At 41.9% G+C, this 20,485-nt stretch overlaps 1 protein-coding gene and 1 non-coding gene across 4 annotated transcripts in view; both read left to right on the forward strand.

Moving 5' to 3' along the window:
* The window catches only part of ARID2 (AT-rich interaction domain 2), a 165,731-nt gene that overhangs the window by 49,025 nt on the left and 96,221 nt on the right, over positions 1 to 20,485 (forward strand). The window lies entirely within an intron of this gene.
* Positions 1,745 to 1,816, forward strand: TRNAG-UCC (transfer RNA glycine (anticodon UCC)). The gene has a single exon. It is a non-coding gene; the product is annotated as a tRNA-Gly (tRNA).

Here is a 20,485-nt window from a genome sequence, read left to right on the forward strand (position 1 = left end):
AATGAGTTCTGGCTTCCTGCTCCACTAGCATAGTCTACTCTTGCCTCTTACTTTAATTGAGAGCTCATGAATGCAGTGACCCTGAATACAAACCCAGTCATCTGGCCAGTCCACTCTGTCATAAAAACTATCTCTTGTGTCAAGAGACTGGATGAAAATAAAGTTATGCCATTTTATTACATATGGTATTCAGTAAATGTGCAGATAATATGATGGTTTGTTTTCAGTCAAAATGAATGCAAATTTATAGTAATCTTTCAGCAGTGTTTTTAATTGAATCTGTAATCTGAAAGTGTTTTTAACTGTAATGTTTTTTATTACAGTACAAATTATATGATAAATCTCATTGTTTGAATAATACTCTGATTTTTCTCTTATTCTTTCTGTATCTGCTGTGACAAACAAAATATCTATTTTTAAAAGACTTCTGGAAAGCATGTAATGTTACTTGGAGACGTTCAGCTTTTATACTTTGATATGCCTTGTATGACTGACACTTGAAACCAAATAATCATAATGTAAAATGGCCCATACATAACATGCTTTTTTCATTTTGCAGAGCAAATATTTTGTGTGTGTGTGTGTATATATGTAAGTATTTATAAGGTTTTTTTTATTTGTTTTATCAACTAAATGTGTCAGCAAGTTAACAAGTCTTCCAACAGGGTGCAGTCTCTTCTCAGGATTCATAATGCTTTCAACTAAATATTTTAGTTGATTTAGTCACATATTTGCATTTTCGTAGCAAGATGTTGAGATTTATTTTTTTTTATTGCAGATCTAGGGAAATGATTAATGTTTTTTTAATATGCATTCAACTTTCTTATTGTGTCTTTCAATGCTATTTAAAAGATGAAATGGAGTTAATTTCGGTAAGTTTGGTGATAAGGCAGCATAAAATCAACAGATTTCAAAAATCAGAAAATGTAGCTCGCATTCACATTGCTTTAGTCTCCAGCATAAAATATCTACTTTTTTTTATTGTGAAGACACCATTCATTAAATCACTTCACAACTGTCTTGTGTCTGCTGACAGACTCAAACAATAGAACTAACAGAGGGGTGAACTTTCTTCATTGATGTTAATGGTGTGTTAACTTCAAAGCTTGGTTGTGACAATTTAAATTCTTAACACTGCTAAAGACTAGTCAAAACACAGATTGTATAATTGAAATTTAATTATAAGGGTCTGGTTTTTGACTGGGTGGGGGCACACATACTATAAATCTGCCCATTTCTCTTACGCTAGGTCAGTGGAGAAAAGATTAATTTTTTAAAATGCCGTTTGTAAGTTTCTTCATGGATATAACAAGTTTTATTAGTTCAGTAGATGTATAATTTAGTCAGCCCAATTCTGTCTTCCAGCTGTAGAAAGTAGTGTATAATTTTTGTTTCTCCATAGTAAACTTAACAAATGCATTTGTAGTTTTGGGTGCCCATAGTGATAGTTAACAGTTGCTGTTCACAAAGGCTATTTGTTCAACAGGTTAAACACTCTTGCATCCTTTGGTGTAGTTTATCTATTCTAACCTATTATCTCTTGACAGTAATCTTTTGTAACAGCTTTCAGTCCAACCCATTTTCTCTTTGGGCAATATCATATTTCAGCCAGGGCATTCCCATGTCTCAGATTCACATTTAGTATTTCAGAAATGCATTTCTTTTGGCTGCTAGGAATTGTCATCCAATGATATTTTGATTGGCTAGGCTGAAAGTGGCCTGACAATTGCACTTCTAGCCAGATGCATTGGTGGTATAGTGGTGAGCATAGCTACCTTCCAAGCAGTTGACCTGGGTTCGATTCCGAGCCAATGCAGTGATAGTGTGCATCTACATTAGGAAGTGTTAAAGCTGTTTTTAAGCCTTGGTGCAGATACACTACTGATAGCACAAATGCAAGATCTAGTATATACTGGGTACAGGTATTTTCACCACTCAAAACAGGATTAGATGATGTCGTGTGGCGCAGTAAACTTCCCTAATAGATTCTATTTCCTAAATGGACAACCTACCCTAATTCTCAATTACTGAGGAACAATCTCCATCCACTGATATATTTTGCTTTCCACAACCAAATCTCTGTACAGCCTCTCATGAGTAATGTACCCGAATACTTGGATGCTAATATCTAAACTGTATTCTTAAATTTATTCACCTGAATTTGGTTTATTGCTGATTATGTACTCTACGTATCGTATGACTTTTTTAAAAACAAACTCTGTATTTGTGGATAATCTAAGTACTGTGCCCAGATGTACAGACACTCTTTTCTCAACCTATGTATTACATAATTTTTTAAACATTAGCTTTAATAAAATTTTTAAATCTGTTAAATATCTGCACCCAATCTGTACTAGAGTATGTACTCATTCATAAACCGAATATTTTTGGTAAAAAAGTGACGCATCAAAGAGCGGGGGTCAACTTATAAATGGGTCTGCACCAAAATTTGATGATTTTAAACTCTGTGGAATCACTGAATTTAATGTCTAATACATTGTCATTTTGTTTACCTGGAATGTCTGCAGGCACGGAGCCTCTCAGCTCCCTGTGGCTGCGATTCGCTGTTCCCAGCCAATAGGAGCTGCGGGAAGTGGGCAGAAAACGTACAGGCCCATTAGAGGCTTACCCTAACGGGCCGGGAGCCAAAGTTTGCCAACCCCTGAAATATAGGGTCATCTTATGAAAGGATCATAGAGTTTTTGCTATTTTTACCTAACCATCTTGGGGAGTCAGCCTATAAACGAACGGGCTAATGAATGAGTATATACGGTATATAACATTATAGCCAGTGCTATTATATAACCTCTGCTGCTGTTTTTTCTAGTATTGACCAGGTTCTGGAGCGGGAAGATATGTCCTGATGATAGATCAGAAGAATTACGTAGACAATACAAAGGATTTTTTATCTTCTCAGATGTCAAACAGAGATTCTTCTTATGATGATTTATCAAACTCATTGGTTCCAGGATCTCAGTAATTAAAGAGTAGAGAGGAAGCTTCTTTTTCTTGGTGAATGAGTTCCATATATTTCAATCAGTATTTGGGATTTATTACAAAACTTCTATTCTTTCTTGTGGCTGCAGTTGAGACATATAATATTCAAGAAAAATCAATATGACTCTTAATTATAAAGGTATAAGAATTTTGCAGTTCTGTTTGCATGTCCAACTTTTTACCTGATATGCTTAATTCCACAGATTTTAATTTCTTGATTTTTTTTTTTTAAAGCAAGGCCTTATTTAGTTAAATGAATAATTAAGAAAATATGTTTAACTGTATGTTAAATAGGTACTCTGTATTGCTCTTTTTTAAAGACTTATTATTGATGGCTATATTCTCTTTGAAATTATGATTTTTAAAGCCCCTGATTTATAGCAAGCATCATTCATTGCTGACAGTTAAGGGTGTATTTTCATTAGGAAAAAGGATGTGTTCTTACGCATGTTGGTTAACACATGGTAACTAACATAAGGTAAAATCCTAGTGAAGACGAGCAAATTAGGTTGTACTTCAGGTACACTTGCTACCTTGTATTAAACTACAAACTGCTTTGTCTTCACTAGAATTTTATCTCTTGTTAGTTATCGTTTATTATCATCTACTCCGTTGTTTGACACCTTACTTGTTTCTTGTCATCAGCAGATTACATTTGACTGGACTCTTGCTGGCTGGATTTTATTTTTACCCCCTGACAATTAAGCTTTGCAGGCTGAATCAGGAAAGTTTCTGTATTTGATTCAGTTGAAGGTCCAAATGATAAAATGAGGGTGAATATTGTGAGTTTATAGTGGAGGGATCTCCATTAGAATTAGAGTTAACGATGTAGCCTGCAACACTTTTTTATATTGATTGGCTGTAATTTTCATCCTATGATGCTGCATTTAGGAAACTGATGTTACTGGCTTGTTTATCTATAGGCTGCATAGACAGATGTTAGAATTGTCCATTATTGACTGTTGCTTTTGAAATCTCAATTCTCTGGGCTAACACGAGAGAAAACAGAAAAAGGGTAATTTCCTTTCTGTAAATTTGGCCTCCTTACATCCACCTATACCTACCCAGACGATGATGTCCCTAATTTACGTGGCATCTTCTGTGTGGACAAGATTTTTTTTTAAATGAGTAGAATGTATTGTTAATAGAGTTTCTGCTACTAAATGATCCAATTGAAAGCTGACAGCCAGCTAGTCCCTAGTAGGGAGAAAGTGATATTGCAATTATAATTTATTCCTATTTCCATCTATTAGCAGGGAGGCTAAACACACATGTCTAGGCCCTCAGCTCTCTCCATTTGTAAACAGGCCAGAATCTCAGATGGTGTCAATTGGCATAGCCCAAATGAAGGGATTTACACTAGCTGAGGATTTGGTCCAATATCTTTACTGCTTTTTCCTAAAGGTGTTTTTATTGTGGCCATTGTTGGTCACATTTATATATATTTTTTTCTTTTTTCGGGGGAGGGGATTAGATCCTTCTGATTCTGTATTTTACTTACTAAAGGATTATTTTATTATGTTATGCTTTAAAATATGTGATGGCATTCTTGTACAGGGCCTCATTCGAGAGCACTTTTAAACATAAAGTTATCTCAAAAGTGGCCAACGGGGATTTCACAAAACTTTCCAAACATGCATCATGTTTGGGCTGAGAAGAGGCATGCAACATATCAGTCTAGAGTTTGTTTCCATCCTGCCTTTCTTCCTTCCCACTTAGGGTGACCAGATAGCAAATGTGAAAATTGGGATAGGGTGAGGGAAATCGGTGCAAATATCAGACAAAGCCTTGAATATCGGGATTGTCCCTATAAAATTGGGACAATTGGTCACTCTATTCCCACTCTCCAGAGAATTATAAGTACTTGAAAACAGGCTTATAATGATAGTGTACCAAAATAACTATGGTATAGCATCACTATACAACCTTATAAATTTTTACTCCTGTGGGAATTCTGCGCCACTGAATGTGTGCAGAATTCATGTCCCTTGCACATGTCTTTGCTTACCCACAGAAAAATGAGGGCACAGGAGTCGGGAAAGGTCACCAGCCTTCATAACACTTCAGAATGAAGATAGGAGTGTCGCTCTGCAACCAGGAGTTGGGGGCATTTGAACTCATCTGTAGGATAAATGAAGTTAAGTGTTGTGGGCAACAGAAGGGAGGAGGCATATGGCAGATGGTTATTTAGGAGTGTGTAGCAGGGGGTAAGAAGGTCTGAGGGGTGAGGTGGCTGCTGCTGATTGTAACTGTCTGACTTTGTCTCCTGCAGCCCCTCTTCTCTCCCTCCCTCTGTATTGCTCCTTCTCTCTCTTTCGGACTGGCACCAGCCTCAGCTCCTCCTGCAGGCACTGAGGAGGGATAGGTGCACCATGGCTCCACAAGGGGCAGAGCTGACTCACTGAGCGCTGACTGCACTCAGAATGGACTCTGCCTGCAGCACCACACTTGCCTCACCACCTGCAACTGGCTCCAGGGACTCAACTTACTCATCCTGCTGCTGGGCAGCCAGGAAGCTTAGTGCCAAGCTGGCCCTAGTTCCACCAGAACCAGAGTTTCATCTCTGCCAAGCTAGGCTTTGCGCATGGGTGGTGGGGATGGCCCAAATATATGTGTGTTGGAGGGATGCGCTGAGCTAGCTATCTCGGTCACCTTCCATCCACAACAACTCCCAGAGCAACTGAGCAACGGACACTTTGAGGAGGCGTATGAACCTCAGAGGGATTCAGTGGGAGAGGGAGTGGGGAGGGAGACATTCCAAAGTGCCAGAGTGTCGCTCAATCCTGGATTTCAGGTGCCAAAGCCATGCTCCAGGATGCTGTGACAGCACTAAGTCCCTGATATTAGGATAGTAGTGGAGATTGTTCCCTAGTGGCAGGTTGTGGGAGGAAACATGTAGAGAGACCACTCAAAATTGATGAGACTCTGGGACAGGGGAGCAGGGAGACAAGAAGAAGAGAGAGTTTGTTTAGGAGAGGGTTCAATAAGTTTATCGTACGCCTAATTGCCAAAGGCTGATATGAAAAATGGTATCCTTGAGGAGGGTCTTGGTATATTTCCCTGGAAGAAATCCCAATACCCTTCCACGTCTGTTCTGTGTAGTTTCTTAGTGTCATCACTAGTATCTGAGCATCTTCCAGTAATGCATGAAGCAGTGAGACTGACATCTGTCGTGTGTGTTTCATTTTTTATGTCATCGTTTTCTAAGGGGGATTGTCTGTGTACAAAGTAGTGTTTTATTTTTAGTAGCTTTTCGCTTACGCACTGCAGTATGTGTTTTAGAGAAGACAAGGGACACATTTTTCAAAAGTACCTAAGTCCATTTTCAAAAGTGACTTTGGCACTTAGGAGCATTAACTCTTATTGGAAATCAATGGAATTGTCACTTCGGAGTCTAAATCTCATTGACTTTCAATAAGACTTATACTCCTAAGTGCCAAAGTCACTTTTGAAAATGGGACTTAGGGACTTTTGAAAATTTTTACCAAATGTTGAATAATTGCACCTTGAACATGGAGTGGAAGGTGGCGAGGTTTGTGTTGGTTATTTTTCCAGTGGAAGTTTGTGCGTAGTCTGGGCCCAGCCCTGAGAGAATTCTTTTCCTGCATAGAAGAACTTTACCCTTGTGGCAAAAGTTCCACTGTGCCTATAAAGCAGAGTTGTCAACCGTGACTTTATGCTAGAGTTTTAGGTGATCTTTTATATGCCTTGATCTCAGGCCTTTGAATGCCCTGAAGTTGATACGGTCCCAGACCTTGAACTTGATTCAATAGTCTATGGCAGGGTTTCTCAAACTTCATTGCACCACGACCCCCTTCTGACAACAAAAATTACTACAAGATCCCAGGAAGAGGGACTGAAATCTGAGCCCCCCGCCCTGGAGTGTGCTGAAGCTTGAGGGCTTCAACCCTCGGTGGTGGGGCTTGGACTTTGGCTTCAGCCTTGGGCCCCAGCTAGTTTGATGACAGCCCTGGCAACCCCATTAAATTGTGGTTGCAACCCACTTTGGCGTCCTGAGCCCAGTTTGAGAACCACTGTTCTGTGAAAAGCCACTGTAGGGAGTAGAAGATAAGTTTGATGTGATCATAATAGCTCATATTACTGAGTAGATGTATTGCTGTGTTCAATACTAGCTGGAATTTTGTAAGGGCTGGTGGTTTCTTGACCAGTTGCTATAGTAATGACATAAGTGAGACCAGGTCATTATCTGCCAGAAAGAGAGAACATCATCTTGCCAACTAGAGATGGTATAAAGTGTTACTTCCAGATGCTACTGTGAGTGAGAGCTCAGTAAGGAATCCAGGAGCACTCCTAAAATACGGGCTGAATTGTCCTACTGCGGATGCATACCTTGAAGCGAAGGAGACCAGACCGTGGATCCTCATAATGCTTCCCTCTGCCGTCCAACATAACCCCTGTCTCGCTGGAGTTCAGCTTCAACTAGCTCTCTTGATCTCATCCCAGCATGGGGTCATCTTGGTGACTGAGATAGTAATATGGTGAAGGAGAAGTAGACCTGTGTTATCTGCATATTCCTGACACTCGAGTCCATGTTGCCTTACCAGTTCACTTAGATGCTGCATGCACATGTTGAAAGAGAGAAGAGAGAATTGACCCTTGAGGGACTCCGCAAGTGAGGGAGTCTAGTAGCAGAGGTGCTGTTTGCCATCACTGCTCTTGTGAGCCCTCCAGGAAGGATTTAAAACATTTTAGAGCATTTCCCCTGCATCACTGCCACCTCTCATGGGCAAAGCTGAATACTGTGGAGGTCCAGGAGGATGAGAATGGATTCCTGCCCTCCATCCATCAACATCAGTTTAACCATCAGTGTTGCTAAAGCTATTTCACTCTGGCCTGACTGAATCCAGATTATACTGTCTTGAAGATATTTGCTTTGGTTTGATAAGCTTGCAGTAGGATTTCACTACCTTCCAGAGTGGATAAAAATCAATGCTTTTTTGGGGGGTGGGGGGCAGAGGGGCTGGGTCAATTTTTTTCATTTAACTCAGATTTTTTTAAAAATTATAATTTTTTTAAAAAATATACCCTGTTTAAAATTATTCTGAATTTAATACAAAATATGTTAAGGCCTAAACTATAATTTCTTAAAATATTTAAATAAAAAGTAAATATACAGTTTTGTGTGTTTAACTAAATTCTGGTTACCATCCAAATGCAGCTTGACACACATCCTGAGCAAAAAGTTAATTATCTAGTAATTAAGCAGTATATCATTCAGCATTTTCTAACATGCTAAAAGTGTACGATTAATAAAAATCTGAAAATATTAAGCTATATAATTGCTTGAATAAATGTATAAAGTTTAGCGTACCCTCAGGGGTAGCAGAAAGATATATAAAATCTAGTGTAAAGGTTCTATTTAGTTGTAAATCAGCATGTTTTAATGCTTATATCAGCCAGTGAAAATAACTGAAGTACAATAGAAAAATTGATTAAAAGCCATGATTTAAACCGAGGCTTTCCACTTAGTGATTTAAATCGTGATTTTAAATCACTTTGATTTAAGTCAAACCAGCCTGCTAGCTTCGCTATGATCTTTCTCAGGAAAGCAAAATTACTGGGCAGTAATTGGCTAGATCTGATGTACCTAGTGTGGATTTCGTCAGTGTTGGGTTGACTATTGAATGCTTGAAGGAGAGAGGCTGCAGTTCCCACTAGCAGCAGATAGGACTTTTTGCTGGGCTGTTGGTTACTCCTGGACCTAACTAGTAAGCTCAGCCTTCCCACATCTTTCATATCCACCTCTGGCTGGTAGGTGTCTGGTAAATTTTTTAAGTCCTGTATGCTAATGTAATTGAGAGCAGAATTTGATTGTATGGATATACATATATATATATGTGTGTGTGTGTGTTCTTTTTTCTTCTTTCCTCCCCCCACCCCCCCAACAGGTAATGTATCTCACGTTATCTGAATTTTTAAAAATTCCTTTATATTTATATTTATATTTTTAGTAGTCATTTCCTCCTTAAATTATTAGACCTGCAAAGGTCTAGAAAATCTACACACACACACATTATTCAGTTAAAAATCTGTTATACAGACAATCTTATACATAACTTTCCTATAGCATCTTTATCAGTGCTTTTTGCCACAAAAATAAGCTCTGCCAATTTTAATTTTACAACTTTTATTACATTTGGTCTTAATAGGAACATGATTGAAGAAAATTCCCCCATTCACTTGTAATGAACAACACTTCTCTCCAAAAATAGCAAATTAAAATATAGGAAGTATTTTGTTTGAATGACTTAATAAGTTGTTTGGAGAGGGCTGCAGTGTCCTCTTCATGGGCCCAATATGCCAACTTTGTGTCCAGGAGTTTTCTGAATTATGCAGAATTTAATGTAATCCAGAATTACACACAGCTGGGCAGGGTAGTGCACCACAGAAGAAAGGAGAAAACTTGGATTACTAACCACAAAATGTGTGCTTTCTCAGTTGTTGTTTGAGAAACATCTAGGATCATGTACATTTGTTGCTTCATGTAACAAACTTTCAGTCTAAATTCCTGGTCCCTCTCTCTTGCTCTGAGACATATGATATAATAATTATACAGTATTGCTATTCCCATGAATTACTGCTGTTCAAAATTATGGAAGTGCAGTAAATCTTACTGGGTTTACCCAGGATTTCAAAAGCCTGGTTAATCCACAATAGAGGATCAGATTTTATCTCCACTAAATCCCAGACCACCTCTAGGGATTCAGTGTCATTGAGCCTTTTTCTAATGCCTAATGTCTGAATACTCTTACTTTTAATATTGTTTTCCATTTTCTCAGCCTTTCTATAAAAATATATTCTCTATTACCTGTGCACTGTAGACCACCTTAATATTTTCCACTTCAGTTTTTAATAATCATATTTTGAATTTACACTTCAAGTATTTTTACCTGATATTTCACAGTAACCTTCTAAGTTGGTGATTCTTGGAGCAAAAGTATTTTTTAATCTCAGATTTCTTCTTCTTTTCCTTTGAAAGAAATTTTCAATGATTATATTTTATACCCAAGACAGATACTTCCCAACAGGAAGTCTGATCTCTTGACCATTCTAATATTCAAGGTGCACACCGTATCTCTTCGTTTTCTAATGATATTACACTGTTGCTAACCAAAGAAAAAAATGCTGCTCAGGCTTTCATAATCAGTGTTGCAGTGATAATTCTAAAACTTCCCAGCAAGTATATCTGCCCTCTCTGATTTCTTATTTTTTTTAAATCAGAAGCTATATGTGCAGAGTTCAGCTGTAAACTTTACATTATACAATGCTTATTTGCTTCATATAAGTGTTTGAAATTGGATAACACTTAGGTTCTGATGCTCCACAGATTTACGTGTATGCTTAACTGAACTTCAGTGGAACTTTTTAATATCTTAAATATGTCAGCTGACAGATACAGAGTAAATATTTATAAAAGTGATAAAAGAATTTCAAGATTTAGCATCTACTGGGAACTATATTGTTTTTCTAACTGATATACTGGAGTGACGGAAAAATCTGGAATTGCTGATATAAAGTTTATTTATGCTTCATGCTTACATAAATATTTAGTGCAAAAATGGAAGTGGAAGAGAAAATTGTAGATCCTGTCAGTCTGAAGATTAGTAAAAGAAATGCTGAAACTAAGGCCTTATTCTTCACTAACGTAGTGTGTTCAAGCTGTTAGAGTACACAACCAAGTCAGAAGACTTGGGTACTGCTCCCAGTTCCGCAACTGACTGACTATGTGTCCTTGCACAAGTGAATTTACTCCTTGCCTCATTATCATCATCTATAAAATGATGCTTAGCTACCTTTACAGAATGTTTTGAAATCCTGAGGTGAAGAGCTATGTTGAAGGCAGATATTTATTATTGTAATAGAGTGGTAGATATAAAAATATTTTAATATTTTAGTTCTTGCCTGTGCACTTCTGTGTATGTGTAAGACATAAAATCTTTATAAAGTTGCATTTTTTGCAGCTCAGATGTACAGTTAACAGTCATTCCTGTGAGATAATTACTGTGCTATCTTTGATAGTGTCAGGATATACCATCAACGCACCTTTCCTGCTCCATTTGGAACTTTAAAACTTTCACGTTCTTATTGTGTTGAAGAATCACAGCAGGAATCCCATTAAACCAGATAGTTGTTACGAATTCCACTTCCTCCCACCCCAATATTTGATCCCTCTGCTAAAATTTTCAAAAATGTATTTCCATAATTTCAGTTTTAGTTTCTGCCTAAATACATGTAAACTAACAGAATAACATTGGTTATGTTTGTCAAAGTATGGAATACAGTTTAGCAAAGAAACTGTAAGTATATTTAATTTACATGAAAAGCCGATCCATAAGTTGAAGGCAGAAAAATGTATCTAGCAACTGCAGTTGCTGAATCAGTAGTCACAGAACTTCAAGTAGTAGTACAATGATGCGAAGTATGGTGTAGCAGTGATTTAATTTAGATGTATAGATTCAATAAATTTAGGAAACTTCCAATTATTATTAAGTATTAGGAATGCACAAACACTGTTTTGCTTTATTGCACTTGAATTTCATGCTGTTCTTAGACATTTTAAAGAATTTTCTTTTAAATCATTCTAAATAAACTATCTAAGGAGACTCATACCACCAGATGGTGCTGCTGCAGTAGGTTTATTTTACAGTATTAATAGCTGCCAACAATTTTAGAGTAGCCTGTTCAGCTTTCTTTCATCCCTATGCCAGACTGGTAGCTCTTGCTTGCCTATTCTAAGCTTTGCCTGATTGGGCTTAAGTCTTGAAGGCAGCTTTTATTAGATTAAGATCCCCATAATAGCGTGGAAGCCTTTGAGAAGCAAAACAGGACTCGGTCCAGAAAGGTCTTGTTTACAAAAGATTTTACTGTTGCACTTCTCCATAGCTGCACTACTGATGGAAAAAGAGGTTCAAGATCTAGCATACAAGAGTCTGGTCTACATAAGGACTGCCACAGGTGGAAATGCATCTGTGGTGAATAATGACTACAATGTGTGCTAATGTATCAGGGAGTCTGTTTTGGATACTTCGAGAATCAGCCTGTGTGTCAATACAAAGCAGCCTCAAGGGGAGAGTTAGGCATACTTGTTCACTAGCAGAATTTTCAACCCATAATTCCCAGTAGTTGCAGCTCTGCAAGAGGTAATATTGGTGGAGGCTTTAAGGTAGACAAGGCTGCATCTAGTCCTGCTAAATGGCAGTGCTAGACATGTGAGCATCCAGTCTTCACTACAGCTTTCATCACTGGTACCATCAGGGCTAGTACAACAGTACTGAAAAAGTAACTAAAAATTTTCCTAGAATAAAGAAGGCCATAACGCAGGGTGTGAATAGAGTGAGGGTGAATAGGCAGACCGGAGGCCAAATCTGGATTGGCAGAAGCTTTTGAACAGACTGTGAAATCTTATTTGCTTATCTTTATTATTATTATTTCTATATTATTTTCTAAAGACTTAAATATATATTTTTAAGTCATAAGAGGAAAGGAAACCAGGACTCTGTCACTTATATTGGCTCTGATTCTGCATATCTGTACTTGCATGATACTTTCATTCAAATCAATAAGGCTACTTAGGTGAATAAGAATTTTTCATGCAAGGGTCTGCAGAATGGTGTTCTGTGTGACTTTGAGCAAGTTATATACATTTCTATGCCTCAGTTTACACGTATAAAATTATTGAAATATCTAACATACTTCACATGGGTGTTGTGAATTAACTTAATCTCTGTGAAGTCTTTTGAGTTCTATGGTGTATATATAAGTGCACTTGTTGTTTTATTTATTGCTTTTTTAAAGACTATTATGGAACCATTATAATTGTGCCTTCTTAGTTATGGTTAAGGAAGTGAGCAGAGGGCCATAATTAACCTTAATTCTTCTTTGAGTAGTATCCCTATGGGTGCTCCACTGTGTAAGTGTGTCTGTGTCCCTGCATTGCTGATCATAGAACTTCGGAAGCTGTGTCTGTTTGGCCCACACATGCGCTGTCTCTTCTTGTGCTGCATGATGAGATAGCCAGCATGTGCGGGCTAATCGCCCTCAGTTCCTTCTCAACCACCCCTGTTGACAGCCTTTAGCTGTCTGTTAATGGATCATTAACACTACTTTTCAGTTGTTAATCTTTAGCTTTTAGAAGCCCTTTAGCCTTCTATGACTTTTATTTGGCTGTGCCTTTTTAAAAAAAAAAAAAAAAGGGGGAAGAAGAAAAGACATCTTTGTTCTGTGTTACCCGCAGTGGGGGGGAACTCCCTGCCGAACAAGGGTATGCCCAGCTCTCTGGGCTTAAAGAAGTGTCGCAATTGTAATGAGGCAATCCTGGTCATGGACGAGCACTCTGAGTGGCGAGGGCCACATCCAGCAACAGTGTTCCCCCTGCCAGCAACTCCAGCTGAGATCCCACAAGGACAGAGAGCTCTGCCAGAAAATCATCTTTATGGAGGCAGCTCTCTAACCCCAGTCCTTTGGCAGGTGTGAGTCTTCTCCTCAGCTTTCGACTTTGAAGGACAGTGGGTTGAAGAAATGGTCCGGGGACTCCTCTCAAGTTGAAAAAGAGAGCGGGAAGTCCCCTCAGTGAACCCTGAGCAATCACCATCTTGCTTGGTATCCTCAGCACTGCCGGCACTGAGATCATCCAGCAACCACGCACCGCAGAGATCGTATGGGTGAGGTCCCCATCTTCCCTGGCACCAACACCAATGCCGGGATGCTCTTTACTAGCAGAATTCCATCAGGCTGGTCACCTGGCTGTGCTGGAAGCTCCTGACCCTCTGCCCTTCGGTACCAAGATCAGAGCTTCGAACCATGCCCGACCAAGGATTATTTCCCCACAATCACTCCGAAGTCAAGTGAGGAATCGGACAGTTAGCTGAATGGGGTTTTTCCATTCTTCTCTCAAACTCCATATGGGACCCAAAATCAAGAGGGTCTGGGAATGTACCACCAGATGACACCGCCACCATCTTGGCATGTTAACCCATTGGCACCTCCACCAGGTATTATGCCACCACAGTAACCATACTGGGACTCCTGAGTGGCGCACTGCCAGCCTGCCTGAAGGGCACTAAACATTGCCCCAAAGTCTCCCAGGCATGCCTCCTCGACTACAGCATCACAGGCCTCATAACCCCAAGAAGTGGAGGAGCTAAAGGTGGACGCAGAGGAGGAGGTCACACCCAAGGCTGTATCCTCCTCTTCACCAGATGAAGCAGTCTTGCTGTCGCCACCTGCCATGGCAGATGACTTCTGCTTGTTCCAAGAGCTGGTGAAGAGAGTGGCAGACACCCTCCACATACCACTGGAGGAGGTTAAAGATACACACCATCAGCTTATCAATAAGCTCCATGCGTCATCTACCGCCAAAAATCACCCTCCCAGTTAACGAGGCCATCCTTGGCTCAAGCAAGACAGTGTGGCAAACCCTGGCTTCAATGGTCCTGACGTGCAAGCAGATGGACAAAAAATATTATATCCTCACAAAGGACCACCCATCACCCAATTCTATCATGGTAGATGCTCTGAGCTTTCGTAAACGACAACACCACTATAGGATGATGCCCTATGACACAGATTGGAAACGTCTTGATCTCTTTGGTAGGAAGGCGTATTTCTCAGCCACGTTAGTATTGAATTGCCAGTCACCAGGTGCTCACGGTGAAGTATGACTACATGAATTACAATAAACTACAAGACATTGTTGATAAATTGCCAGAGAGCTCCAGGATTCCTTCCAAGCCATCATCCAGGAAGGGCAACTGGCAGAAAAACAGCTTTGCAGTCGGCCCTTGACACGGCTGCCAGGACTTTCTCCATGGCTGTCATGATGAGACGGGTATCGTGGCTTTATCTGTTGGGTTTTCTGTAGGAGGTGCAGACCCTTCATCTTTGAAGGGGTGAAGCTCTTCACCGAGAAGACTGATGCCTTTCTCCACTCCTTGAAGAATTCCAGGGCCACTTTCAGGTCACTGGGAATCTATACACGGGACTAAAGAGACCCATTAGTGCTCAGTACCAACAGAGGCCTTATTCATCCCAATTCCCATCACAATGGCACTATGAGCTCCAGAACAAAAAGGGAAGGGTCTCAAAACAAAAACCTTCTGGTTCCCAGTCCTCAACTCAACCACCTTCCCCTAGGCATCATTTTGGATGGGCAGGTCAAGGCGCTGAGAGACCATTCCGCACTGCTACCTGTGACTATGCATCCATTTGACCATTGTTTGGCAGTGTTCTGCAGTGCCTGGGAGTGCAGAACATTGGCCAGATGGGTCCTAGATCCGGATATTCCATCCACTTCACCTCCCTCTCCACGACACCCTTCCCTGTCCCTCTTCAGGGACCCTTCTCACGAGTGTCAACTACAGCAGAAGATAGATCGATTCCTGCAGTGGGGAATCATAGAACCAGTGCCTCAACATCTACGAGGAGAAGGGTTCTACTCTCATTTCTTCCTAATACCCAAAAGGAATGGAGATTGGAGACCCATCCTGAACCTCAGAGCTCTCAACAAGTTTGTCAAAGCTCAGAAGTTCAAGATGATTACCCTATCGACAACCATTCCATTACTGGAACAGAGAGACTGGTTTTTGGCCCTCAACCTACAAGATGCCTACTTTCACGTCTCCAGACTACTGACTCACAGACATTTTCCCAAGGTTCATTATGGGGCATGACCACTACTAATACAAGATCCTCCCCTTTGGACTTTCATCGGCCCCAAGAATATTTTCCAAAGTTCTGTCAGTGGTGGCCACCCATCTGTGATCTCAAGGGATAATGCTTACCTGGACGATTGTCTCCTCAGAGCTTGGTCACTTCAGGAGATTCACTGAGCAACCGAAGACACGATACACTTGTTCATGGAGCTGGGTCTGCAGATCAATTACCAGAAGTCCAACCTCACATCAGTGCAGCGCCTAGAATTCATAGGGGCTGAGCTACATGCACTACAGGCCAAAACCTTCCTACTTCAGGACAGGTTTCCAGCCCTGGTATCACTTACAGAGACGACTCAATGCAGCCCTCAGTTACAAGCCAGAATCTGCCCCTGGCTCCCGGGGCATATGGCAGCCAGCACAGTGATCATTCCTCATGCCAGACTTCACATGCCTACAGCTGTAGTTCAGCTCAGTTTATAGATCAAACAGGAACAGTCTGGACAAACCCCTGTCACTGCCTACCAGGATCAAGAACTCCCTGCACTGGTGGAAGAACCCGGCCAATGCATGCAAAGGGATCCCCTTCTTACAGGTGCCACCTTAGTCACTCCTTACCACAGATGCATTTATCTTAGGATGGGGCATGCATTTAAATGGTCTCACAGTGCAAGGCAAATGGTCGCCTGCGGAGCTCTCCCTGCACATCAGTCTCCTCGAGCTGAGAGCAGTCAGGAATGCCTGTGCGAATTTCTTCTGCTGTGATAGCGGGATCACACATAAAAGTCCTGACGGACAACATAGCCTACATGTATTATATCAACCGCTGGGGAGGATCCAGATTGCCCTTTCTATGCAAAGAGGCAATGGAACTGGTGCATCTCTCACAGCGTCCCTTTGTTTGTGGCTTACCTTCTGGGCGCACAGAACATAGACTCATAGACTCATAGGTCAGAAGGGACCAATATGATCATCTAGTCTGGTAGCAGACAAGCTCAGTTGCACTTTTCCACATGACCACCAGTGGAGATGCACTCGTCGGTACTACACAACTTGTACGCATGGTGGGGAACACCATCCACAGACCTTTTCCAATACCTAGAAAGCTCATGCTCAAAGGAAGTGCAAGAGGTTCTACTACCCAGTAACAACAAGGAGTCCGATGGCATGTTAAAGACTAAGAGATTTATTTGGGCATAAGCTTTCATGGGTAAAAAAAACACTTCTGCAGATGCACAGAGTGAAAATTACAGATGCAGGCATTATATACTGACACATGAAGAGAAGAGAGTTACTTCACAAGTGGAGAACCAGTGTTGACAGGCCAATTTGATCAGGGTGGGTGTAATTTTCACTCCGTGCATCTGAAGAAGTGGGTTTTTTTTACCCACAAAAGCTTATCCCCAAATTAATGTTAGTCTTTAAGGCGCCACCAGACTCATTGTTTTTGTGGATACAGACTAACATGGCTACCCTCTGATACTGCACAGTAAAAAGTCTACACGACACACTTAACTTGCAGAAATGGTTCAGGTTCCAGATTTGGCGCACATCCCAACAAATCTCTCCAGTGTCAGCAACTCTTCCACACATTCTGGAATTTGCCTTGACCCTTAAAAAATCTGCCTTATCCCTGAGATCTTCTAGGGTCCACCCAGCAGCTGTTATAGCATTTCACCAGCCAGTAGAAGGGTTCTTGGTTCTTTCGCATCCAACCACTAAAAGGTTCCTTAAGAGAATAACAAACCTCTTCGCTCAACCTCGACTTCCTACCCCCTTGTGGGATCTAAACTTAGTGTTGAAAGGGCTGTCTAGACCTCCCATCAAACCTATGGCAACCTGTTCGCTAGCATATCTATTGATGAAACCAGAAAGATCGTTTTCAGTTACCTCGGCTAGAAGAATAAGGGAAATATCAGTTCTGATGGCGAATCCCCCACTACACAGTATTCTTCCCTAACAAGGTTACCTTTTGGCTGCATCCAAGGTTCATCTCTAAAGTGACTTCCTCATTTCACATGAATCAGTCTATTCACCTTCCTGTCTTCTACCCTAAGCCTCATCGAGACAATAGGGAGGCCATTCTGCATACACTAGACATGAGGAAAGCCCTTGTATTCTACCTCGATAGGACAGTGGCCTTCAAGAAATCCCTTAGACTGTTTCTCTCTATGGTGGAATATGTAAGGGCTCAGTGATATCAGCTCAAAGACTATCCAAGTGGGTCTTGAATTGCATCAGACAGTGCTACCAAATTCAGACTTTATCCGTACACATTCCACGAGATCCGTCTCCTCATCTGTTGCCTTCCTCAAGGATGTGTCTATCACAGAGATCTGCAAGAGTGGCAACAGGGCATCGGTCCACACCTTCTCAGAATATTATGCAATCACCAGGGACTCTGCGTCTGATGCCATCTGTGACAAACCTGACTCCGAAGTCCCAGCCCTCCAAAGGGGGTACTGCTCAGGAGTCGTCTACAGTGGAGCAACCATAGGGACACTGCTCAAAGAAGAAAAAAAGTTACTCACCTTGTGCAATAACAATGGTTCTTTGAGAAGTGTGTCCCTATGGGTGCTCCACTACCTGCCCTCCTCCCCTCTACTTCGAAGTTCTCTAAGGGTATGGCTACACGTACATTTGTGCAGTGCTGGGAGTTACAGCTGTGTTCGTACAGCTGTGTAGGGCCAGCGCTGCAGTGTGGCCACACTGACAGCTACCAGCGCTGCAGTGTGGCCACATTTGCAGCATTTGCAGCGCTGTTGGGAGTGGTGCATTGTGGGCAGCTATCCCACAGAGCACCTCGTCCCATTTTGGCGCTGTGGGTTGTGGGAAGGGGACGGAAGGGTGCGGGTCTTTCCGCTTCCTGTTCCAACGCCCCATGGTGCTTTGCTACACATTCCAAGCAGTTTGGCGCCATTGTGAGTCTGCAGCGCGATTTCTGTTACAAATGGAGCCCGAGCTGCTGAGGACCTTGCTGATGAATGTTGCCAGCACATCACGTTTGGCAGTGGAGCTATTCCTTCAGCTCCAAAGTGACAGTGAGGAGTCAGACGATGATATTGATTCGACGCACAAGACACTAAATTGCTTGTGGCAGTAACAGACGTGCTCAGCACTGTGGAACGCCGCCTTTGGGCTCGGGAAACGAGCACTGAGTGGTGGGATCACATTGTCCTGCAAGCCTGGGATGACGAGCAGTGGCTGCAGAACTTTTGGATGAGAAAAGCCACTTTCACGGGACTGTGTACTGAGCTCGCCCCTACCCTGCGGCGCAGGGACACGAGATTGAGAGCTGCCCTGCCAGTGGAGAAGCGGGTGGCTATTGCAATCTGGAAGCTGGCAACTCCAGACAGCTACCAATCGGTCGCGAACCAGTTTGGAGTGGGAAAGTCGACCGTTGGAATAGTGTTGATGCAAGTTTGCACGGCCATTAATCGCACCCTGCTAAGAAGAACCGTGACTCTGGGGAACGTGCAGGACATTGTGGATGGCTTTGCACAAATGGGTTTCCCTAACTGTGGAGGGGCAATAGATGGGACGCATATTCCTATTCTGGCACCACCCCACCTGGCATCCGAGTACATTAATCGCAAGGGGTATTTCTCTGTGGTTCTCCAGGCGCTTGTGGATCACCGTGGGCGTTTCACTGACATTTACTGAGGATGGCCTGGAAAGATGCATGATGCACGCATCTTTCGGAACAGTACCCTGTTCAGGAAGCTGCTGGCCGGGACTTTTTTCCCAGACCGCAAGATCACAGTAGGGGACGTCAAAATGCCCATTGTGATCCTTGGAGACCTCGCTTACCCCTTAATGCCATGGCTCATGAAACCGTATACAGGGAAACTTGACAGGAGCAAGGACTGGTTCAACTACAGGCTGAGCCAGTGCAGAATGACTGTGGAGTGTGCTTTTGGCCGTTTAAAGGGTCGCTGGAGGTGTCTCTACGGGAAGCTAGATTTGGGGGAAAGCAGCATCTCCGCTGTTATATCCGCGTGCTGTACCCTCCATAATATTTGTGAAGGGAAGGGTGAAACATTCAGTGAGGAATGGACCTCCGAGGTTTGATGCCTAGAGGATGAATTTGCACAGCCAGAGAGCAGAGCTACTAGAGAGGCCCAGCAAAGGGCTTCAAGGATTAGGGATGCCTTAAGGGAGCAATTTGAGGCTGAAAGCCAACAGTAATGTTTGGTGCCTTTGCTGTGCCCGTTTTTCCCTTGGGGTACAGTATTTCTCACTTTCTGCAGTAATAAAAAATGTTTTAAAAGCCAAGAAACCATTTATTCAAAATACAGTACATAAAAGGGCAGGGGGGTAGGGTGGTGGACTGTACATTCAGAGGTTTGAATATGTCATGCTTGGATTGCTGTTCAATGCCTGCTGCACTTCAGGATTAATATGCTGCATCGTGATGGGGGTTGAGTGCATAGGGTAAGGGTTGTAGTTCTCAGGGCTGATAGGTGAACGTACAGGTGTTGGGGGCAGCTGGTGGTGGTAAGAACCAGGCTGCTGGAGAAAGATATTTTGTGCAACCACTGGGGAACAAGGGAGAGAGCTTTGGGAGGGGTGGGGATTACCATGGTACTGATCTGCCTGCATGGCTACGAGAGACTGCATACAGTCCGTTTGGCGAGCCAGGAGGCTTATCAGCTGCTTTGTGCTTTTCTTGGTAGCCAATTCCTTTCTCCTGCTTTGTGTTTGCCTCCACTCATGCATTTTCTCTCTCCAGTCCTGCAGCCTCTTACTGTCTCTGGCGTACTGATTCATAACTGCTTTGATCAAATCTTCTTTTGATTTCCTTGGATTTCTCCTCA

Source organism: Gopherus flavomarginatus, chromosome 1, assembly GCF_025201925.1.
Source record: "Gopherus flavomarginatus isolate rGopFla2 chromosome 1, rGopFla2.mat.asm, whole genome shotgun sequence".
Classification (NCBI taxonomy): domain Eukaryota; kingdom Metazoa; phylum Chordata; order Testudines; family Testudinidae; genus Gopherus; species Gopherus flavomarginatus.